The sequence below is a fragment of the Anastrepha obliqua genome, chromosome 5 (genome assembly GCF_027943255.1).
Source record: "Anastrepha obliqua isolate idAnaObli1 chromosome 5, idAnaObli1_1.0, whole genome shotgun sequence".
NCBI classification, from domain to species: domain Eukaryota; kingdom Metazoa; phylum Arthropoda; class Insecta; order Diptera; family Tephritidae; genus Anastrepha; species Anastrepha obliqua.
The window spans coordinates 21,960,109-21,970,130 of record NC_072896.1 but is presented as its reverse complement, the minus strand read 5'-3'; positions in this window follow the sequence as shown (position 1 = coordinate 21,970,130).

The following is a 10,022-nucleotide window of genomic DNA, read 5'->3' as shown; positions in this document are numbered from 1 at the left end:
TCGGCTGCGGAAACGTTTAGCATGCAGAAGGCATTTGGTGATTCGACCATGTCACAGAAAAATGTTTGTAAGTGGTACAAAGACTTCAAAGAGGGTCGAGAACGTGTTGAAGACTTGGAGCGCTCCGGACGACCATCGACGTCAACAGATGACCAACACGTCAATAAAGTGAAGGAGTTAGTGCTCAAAAATCGTCGGTTGACTGTTAAAGACCTTACTGATATGATCGGAATATCAGAAGGATCTGTGAAAACCATTTTGAAAGACCATTCGGGCCTACGAAAAGTCAAATCTCGTTTGGTACCGAAAACTCTCAATTTCTTGGAAAAAAGTCGTCGCGTTGATGTGTGTGGAACAATGCTTTCAGACTATCAGGACAAGCTCAAATGCATCATTACGGGAGATGAGACTTGGATTTATGCTTAAGACCCTGAAACAACCGACCAATCAAGCGAATATTGTGCTAAAGGCGAGGCCAGACCGAATGGAGCACGTCAAAGTCGTTCAAAAATAAAGGTCATGATGACAGTTTTTTTCGATTATCGTGGTGTGGTGCACTATGAATTCCTTCCACCTGGCCAAACTGTTATGCGTCGTTTACGTGAAACAATTCGTCTAAAAAGACCAGAATTATGGGCCAACAACTCTTGGTTTTTGTATCACGATAATGCACCGTCTCACACTGCACTCGTTCTTCGTGACCATTTCGCCAAAAATTTCACGCATATCGTTCCGCAACCACCATATTGGAATGGTTTGGTTCCGTGTGACTTCTGGCTATTCCCAAAACTCAAGAGACCAATCCGGGGAACGCGTTTCGAGTCGATTGAGGAGATAAAAGCTGAATCGAAGAAGGTGCTGATGGCTATACCGGAAATGGACTATTTGGCATGTTTCGGGGATTGGAAAAATCGTTGGCATAAGTGTATTTCATCGAGAGGGGATTATTTTGAGGGGGATGAAATTGATTTACAAGAATAAATGAAGATTTTTCATTTTACAACCAAATTCACCTTACTTTTTGCCCACAGTATATATAAGAATATGGACCCTCTTTTTGAACATTTAAGAATGAACAATGATGTTTTTTAGCCCCAAGTTTTGTCCTTTTTGTGGAAATAACTTCACGCAACCGACGCACAACAACTAAATAATATTCCTTGTTGACCGGGTGCAAGTAATTCATGATGGGCAACACCACAGCAAATTAGGAAATCCGTTAACATTTCTTATTTCTTATGCAATTTCGGCAGGATTTCGTTCTCACCTTTGTTCCATTGTTTGGAGATCGTATGCATAACCCAAAGTAAAATAGCCCGTTAAAATGCGTTTCGTCATCACCTCGTAGTTCGGAATTATTTATTTGTTAATTTGGCACATTTTTCTAAAAAATTTTAGGGCTTTTAGAAGCAAAAGAGATAAAAAGTGTCTGGTATCCAAATAGTTTTCAAATATTACTTGAATCGATCCGTTTTACGTCAAACATAAAGTCAAAAAGGCCACCAGTGAACAATCGCTGACTTTTCAGTTCTAAATCTTAGATTTTATTGACCTGTTATTCATCAGTAGATTTTTGTATTTGATCGGAAACCAAATGTTTTTTATCGCACCTCTGACCAATCAAATTTCAATACTAAATCTTAGATTTTATTGGCCTGTTATTCATACGGCGGCTGCCGTAGCCGAATGGGTTGGTGCGTGACTACCATTCGAAATTCACAGAGAGAACGTAGATTCATATCTCGGTGAAAAAAAGAGGTTGTCTGTAAAGTCAGTTTACTGACGATAGTTTAACGTGACAACGTCATAAGAAAATACTGATGTAATTATTGCATTTTTCAAAAGAAAATTTTAATTTCATTTGTTTCATAGATATTTTGTATGGATATAGAGAAGGAGGTAAATGGAAATGATCAAGTTACATTTACACAAACGTCAAAAACTACGAAACAATATAACTTGTTCCAAAATAACCGATAGCACCATGTTCGTCTCTCGCGATAAACCGAATGAAATCTTTATTTATACAAAGTGGCACCTACTCGTACCAAACGCTACCACCAACGAGTCTTAAGGTCTAATTTCAACGAAAGCTTAGCGAATAAGTCTTAAGGGCTAATTACGTAAGTATAAGCTCATGCCTACAACTACCGTTTGTCTTACAACTCGTCCCTCCTGACACATAGAATCTACTGATTCTACGAAGTTTCGTTTACACAAATAAAGTTTGTTTACTTCTCAGAGTTTTTTTTCGTGACTTTGTTTAAAACCACACCAAGGCTTTAGATTTATAATCGACCAAGTACCTTTATACGGCATCTGTGTCTGCTGAAAACCCTCTACATCTTCCACTACGCAGCGGTCATTTTCGAAAACATTAGTTACTCTGTATGGCCCCTTGTATTTGGGTATCAACCTGCTTGACGCTTCTACTTGCGCACTGGTGTTAGAGACTACAACATAGTCATCTAGGCTAAATTTGCGAGGTTCTTGCCGTTTCGTATCTGAATATGTTTTATTGTAACTTTGGGCTTTAATTTGTTCTAATTCTGCCTGTTTTCTGACGTTCTCTATCATCGCTGGAGTCGAATTTTGTCCTGGCTCTACCACATTTTCTCTTCCGCTATCTACGAACTTTCCTGTTTGTCTAACCCCAAACAAAAGTACGGTATGTTGCACCATCTTTGCTAACCAAGGTCCTACGGTTTTATTCACGATTTCGACCTGGCCGGAGGAGCTCGACCGAACACCCAAAAAGGGTGTATGCGCCAATTATATATATACATATATGTATATATGTATATGTATTCATAAATTAATGTATTTGACCTATTGGAAACCAAATATTTCTCATCGTCCCTATGCCCTATCAAAATTGTTGGTACATTTTCTTCGACAAAGATTTCTGCAATATCTTCAACTATTCTGAAGCGAGAGTTTCATGCTTTCAACCAAAATGGAATGCGTATTATTTGCTGAATTATTATTACTTATTCCTTGGAACATCTTGAAAGTATACAAACAGTAAAAGTTCAAAAATTCATGCATAAATTTAGAAGATGCGCAGCTTTTATTTGGGGTATGGGACGGAATACTTTATCTAAAGATTGTAAAAAACTACTTTCAGTTTTCATACATCGCATGCGTAACATAAAATTTGGCATAGATTTTAGTGACAGTATTCTTCTTCTTGATTGTCACGATAACCGCTTAAGCGATTTTTGCCGAGGTTTTACAAAACGCGCCAGTTGGATGCACTAAGTGAAGCCAAGTCCTTCTCCACCTGATCTTTTCAACGCAGAGAAGGTCTTCCTCTCTCTCTGCTACCACCAGCTCGTACCGCATCGAGTACTTTCAGAGCCGGAACGTTTGTATCAATTCGGACGACATGACCCAGTCAACGAAGCCGATTTATTAGCAACTTAAAAAAAATTATTTTCGGAATCGATATAGCCAGGATATAATCATAGAATCATAGATTACTCTTGTCAATTGGCGTTTTAACCACCAGCAGCGCCAAATTCCGTCGAAAATATCATGCGCGCTTAGTCATCACCATTTTTATGCGGCCTATTTCCTTATCTAATTTTGAAATAGCATAGATGACGTCATCAAATATCTCATACATGATATTATCTGAATGACTCAGTTCTGTAGCTTAAATTATCTTCCTTTAAATAAGATAAGAAGTATCACAATAAGGATCACTCTGTCGAAAACAAAGATATAAATAAAAGATTAGAAGCCAGTAGAGGCATAGTTATCTTCCTTTTGTTTTTGTTCCCCCAGGAAAATGTTAAAGTAACAACAGTGCGAAGTATTGCGAAATTTCACATGAAACTTGGAAAAAGTGCTATAGAAACTTATGATTTACTGAAAGAAATTGTATCCATGGCTTATTTTTCCAAAATTCTGGCAGATTTTATCTTAACTCTGTGATGCAGTTCGACAAAGGTTTGAAGGTGCATAACTTTCAGTAAACAAATAGTACCAACTTCTTTATTCCTTTCATTCGTTTTTGACGCAACAGGGGAAGATGAAGTCGATGAAGTCATATAATTATGAACTTATGAATGTAATTTTTAAAATCAGTTAAATGCAATACTTCCTTAAATGAAGCGAAGAAATCTGGTTACTTCGGGAAAAGTATTCTTTACTACTCTTTTTTTTTTTTGAAGTGAAAACTTCTTTAGAATCGTTGGGAGTGATTTGAGAAAAAGTGAAACGAAAAAAGCGACACTCTTGGCTACGAATATTACATATACACGTAGCGACGAACTAAATAACTTTTAGGCCAGCGCCGACAGCATGGCGCGATAGCCGAGCGGCTAGCAATGTGAGCTTCCGATCCAAAATCCTTGGTTCGAATCACAAGAAAAAAAATTTTTGTATACAGTTATTTTATTTTATTTTATGATATGTTTATGAGGAGCTTTTTTTCATGGCAGAAATACACTCGGTGTTTTGCCATTGCCTGCTGAGGGGTGAGCGCTATTAGAAAAATAGTTTTCCTTAATTTTGGTGTTTTCACCGAGATTCGAACTGACGTTCTCTCTGTGAATTCTGAATAGTAGTCACGCACCAACCCATTCGGCTACGGCGTTTGTTTAATTTTACTGCTGCAAAAATGAGAAAAAATATATGAATAAAGTTTGCTTACTGTTTACACATTTTCCAAAGGTGACGGAGAACCAAAAAAAAAAAAAAAGTCGAATTTCAAACAAATACGAGTGCATATGTGTAATTGTGTTAGAGTTTCGGTCACGCCCCAGCAAAACCTGCGTGCATATGTGTTTGTAACATTCAAAAAAATGTAATTGTGTTAGAGTTTCGGTCACGCAGGTTTTGCTGGGGACGCTCATAATAGCAACCGCGTGTGTATTTTTATATTCGTAAATATTTTCATTTTTAAATATTTACCGCAACTATGCCGAAAAATAATGCAGAAAAGTGTCATGAATATCGACAGAAAAAAAAAATCAATAAATAGCATCACGGAATTCATTCACGAAAATTTAATCAAATATACACCAGAAGTATCGCGGATACTTAGAAAAGATTACAATAAAGTTCCAATGATTTTAAGTGGCGATTTTAACGTAAATTTTGCATTGGACACAGCGGTTCCTTTAATTGACGTTCTCAAAACAACATTCAATTTAAAAATGTGTAACAACCGCACTGAATCGACAAAACGATCAAAAACAACCATTGACGCGGTATTTCAAAGATATGTTGACAACATCGAAACCAAAGCATTTGTATCATATTTTAGCTATCATAAGCCACTCGTATCATTTGTTGAAATTGAAAACATTGAGGATGAATAATAATAAAATGAAGAAAATAAAATATGAACTTTATAGCAATATTATAATGAACCTATAATTATCCCGCCCCTAATGCTGCTTTCGTCTCATTCTCTCTCAGTTTGTTTTACGGAAGGTTTCACTTCTATCGCGTCTAACCGTTAGACTGGTGTTTTTTTTTTTTTTGGCGGTGAGGTTGGGTTAAAAATGCCTTCGCACCATATAGTAACCGTCTCTACTACGTATGTGGTGATTCCACTAAAAATATCCCTGCTCTTCTCTTGGAGTTTTCCCTCCACTCCGAGACTGCTTCCACATTGCTTCGAGGTAGAGGGCCAAGAGGGCGTCCTAAGAAGGACACTTACTTACTCATCCTGCGTCCAGGGTCGCCTGTTTTGAGAAACCTATGCTTAATGCCCTTTAGCATAACTTTCCATTTCGCGCATCTTTTCTCGGATAATATCCTTCACAAAATTTGCGACGGCATTCCATTTATCTTCGCTTATCATCATTTGCTCGATAATACACCAATAGCTCGTTGCAGACCTGTTCTCTCTACGTTACACCTCTCGCATTTAAAGAAGGTGTGCTCCGCAGTTTGGTTGGCTCACTTTTCCCATTCGCCACAAATACATACTTGCGAAAGGACCCATGTCCGGACAAAAACTGTCTGAGGTAATAGTTAACCTCACCGTGCTTTCTTTCTATCCACTTTTTTAGATCGGGTATTAGTCTCGCTGTCCATCTACCATACCGTTCAGAGTTCTATCTTGCCTGCCAAAGTGTGAGCGCTTGAACTCTAATATCGGAGAAACGTGGTACTAGGATTCCTGTGTTTTTTGCCTCGCATCTCCGTTTGCGCTCTTATGAATGGTTCCGCTGATAACTAACACCGCTGCTTCAGATACTGTGCTATATGACGTCGCTACATTTAAGAGGTTAGGGGTAGTCAGAGGCCCGAAAAAAGTATGATTTTCAATAATTCTTTTTGCTAGTTAATTGTTTTTCAAAAGCAGTAGACATTTTTTTTGAAATATACAAAGCGGTTTTTAAGTGACAGTGATTACCCGGTTCAAAAAACATAGTTTTGAGAAACACGCATTTAAAGTTTTGTGAACGCTCCGGAGCGCCCGAGCACGCTTTGTTAATTATTGAATAACTCGAAAAATATTTGTCGGATTCACTTCAAATTTTCACACAATGTGTTTAAGATATTATACTGTAAGAAAATGCAAAAGAAAATACAATTTTTTGAAAATTCTGACTACCCCTAACCCCTTAAGATATAATATTAGTTTTGGGGAGAAAAAAATCCATTACTTGTACGTACAATTTTTGCGCTAATAATTTAAAAAGTCTTATAGCTGTGTCTATTCCGAATGTAAAAAGCATTTAATTTCAAAAATGTGTCGAAGTAACGGATTTTTTTGTAAAACACAAAAATCAGTAAACTGAAAGTTTTGTTCACTACTTTCATATTTGCAAATTTATTGCGGTTCTCCGTTATTATTCGCGAAATACCTGTGTAATTAAATATTTTTACTCATATCTGTGTTCATTCCGAATTTAGCAAGCATTATTTCATCAAAATTGATGAGAAATTTTCCAAGTGAAGAACGTTTTTGTAGAAATCAAATAAAAACAGAACATTCTCGAGTTGAACAGAGACCGTAGAAGATTATTGTAACGTAAAAAAAAAAATGAATGCAAAAAGTAACGCAATTTGCTGACTTACCGACCTGACGTAGTATTACCTTAATAAACCTCACTAGACCTAATGTTATCGAAATCAATCCAACCCCGTACACAATGTGAGACTATCGAACCCATTGTGCTGCTTTTCTGCATTGCAAAAGGAAGTGCCAGCCTGTCCAAACTCGACGTAACCTTGAATAACTTATCCTAATCTCACTTCACTAAATAGAACCCTACGTAACACAATTGAACCGATTGGATTGTACTTCTATGTGTACTCTACAAATAAACGTAACATATCTTTACCTAGCATAACACAAAATAACATAACCTTACAGGAAATTCGTAACTAAAATCAACCTAACCAAACTTCATTAACCTGAACGAATCTAACGCAATCTGAGCTGAGCTTTTCCCATATAATAAAAGAGTGGCTAATTTGAACATAAAATGCTGTTAAAGAATTCTGATTTATGTTTACTTAATACACTTAGGTAAGGTTAGGATAGGTTAGGTTCGATGCAGCTATGCTAAGTTTTAATAGGTCTTGATCATTCAAGAGTGATGATTTTTCACACTCATTAAATTGTACATGCTTACCAGCAAATTGCAAACGGTTCTGTTGTGTCATGCAAGCTTCCGTTGGTCAGTTTGGATTAGGTAAGCTTGGGTTATAATGAGTGTTGATATATTACATGTATTCATAGTTATGTAAACTTTTTGCTGTCTTTCAAAATTAGTCACAATGAGCAGTAAAGCACTATCGGCCATGCGGTATTCTTTCGCAGTCTCGGTTCAGCTGGATTTTTAAAAATGTGGAAAATAACTTTTTTTGACGTGATAACGTCTTATAATTCGATTTAGCCGGCTGCACGCACGAAAAAATGTGTCGTTACCTTGCTCATTTGTCGTTACCTTGCTCATTGCCGTTACCTTGAATGAACTGCAAGCGAAAGCGCGAAGCGAACGACAAAGCAAACAAAGCAAACGAACGGCAACGTTCGACATCTTGCTCTCTCCTACTTAAGTGAGCGTATATATGTATGTATATGCGCATATGTACATATATACATTAACGTATTTGTATTTGCATATGCTTTCTTATTGATTATTATTAATTTGATTTAATATACTTGAAGAATTTAAAATAAAACCAAGTTTGTTAATAATACCTGTTGTTTTAATGTTATTATTATTAATTTTTTTATTATATATGAAGGAAAAAATGTATGGTAATATTTACCACATACCTTATAAGATATGTTGTATACTAATATATGTATATAAACATGCATATACATATACAATTTCGCGCAATTTTCAAAAAGAACAAATCTATATGTAAAGATGCATACAAGTCATATGGACATATCAAATATACGAATCTATTCCGTACGCAAGCAAATGTAAGCTAATGTGCTTGAACTGCAAGCGAAAGCGCGGAACGAACGACAAAGAGCACAATCGGCCCCCGCGTTCGGCAACGTTCGACATCTGTCTCTGTCCTACTTGAGTGAGCATATATATGTATGTATATGCGCATATGTAGGTATATAAATTCACATACTTGTATTTGCATATGCCTTCTTCCTGTGTGCATGGTAATGAACCATTTCTCTGTTGAGAATAGGACGATGATAGAAAAAGTAGCAAATGAAAGGGAATGTTTCGAGTGTAAAGTGTCTTGAAAAAAGCAAATCGATGATGTTGCCTCTTAGTGTTGTTGACTTGTTAACGTCTGATGCACAATCGAAATTGAAGATATCTTTCATGAATTTGATAAATGTTTTGTCATTTTTCACGTTTGTGTAAATTTAACTTGATCTATTCCATTGCAATTCCATTTACCTCCTCCTCTATGTCCATACAAAATATCTATCAAACAAATAAAATTAAAATTTTGTTTTGAAAATTGCAACCATTCCATCAATATTTTCTTATGACGTTGTCACGTTAAACTATCGTCAGTAAACCGACTTTACAGATAACCTCTTTTTGTTTCTAAAGATCGTAAAAATCCACTTTCAGTTTTCACATGACGAATGCGTAACATAAAATTTGGCATAGATTTTAGTGACAGTATTCTTCGTCTTGATTGTCACGATAACCGCTTAAGCGATTTTTGCCGAGTTGTATAAAGGACGAGAGTTGGATACATTGAGTGCACCCAAGTCCTTCTCCACCTGCTCTTTTCAACGCAGAGAAGGCCTTCCTCTTTCTCTGCTACCACCAGCTGGGGCCGCATTAAATACTTTAAGAGCCGGGGCGTTTGTATCTATTCGGTCGACATGACCCAGTCAACGAAGCAAATTTATTAGAAAATTACTAAATTAAATTAAATTATTAAAAATTATTTTCAGAATCGATATAGCCGGAATATAACCAGAAAAACATAGATTACTTTTCTCAATTGGCGTTTTGATCGTCAGCACCGCCAAATTCCGTCGAAAATATCATGCGCGCTTATTCATCACCATTTTTATGCGGCCTATTTCCTTATCTTATTTTGAAATAGCATAGATGACGTCATCAAATATCTCATACATAATATTATCTGAATGACTCAGTTCTGTAGCTTAAATTATCTTCCCTTAAATAAGATAAGAAGTATCACAACAAGGATCACTCTGTCGAAAACAAAGGTATAAATAAAAGATTAGAAGTCAGTATAGGCATAGCTATCTTCTTTTTTTTTTTTGTTCCCCCAGAAAAATGTTAAAGTAACAACAGTGCAATGAATTCTTGGGAAATTTCAAATACAACTTGGAAAAAGTGCTATAGAAACTTATGATTTATTGAAAGAATGATATGTCTTGTATTATCTCCGTGGTTTGTTTTTCCAAAATTCTGGCAGGTTTTTTCTAATTCTGTGATGCAGTTAAGCAAAGGTGTGATGATACATAACTTTCAGTACACAAATAGTACCAACTTCTTTATTCCTTTCATTTTGACGCGGAAGGGCAACGATCTCATATTGGGATATATTTCTGAACCTATGAATGCAACTTTTAAAATCAG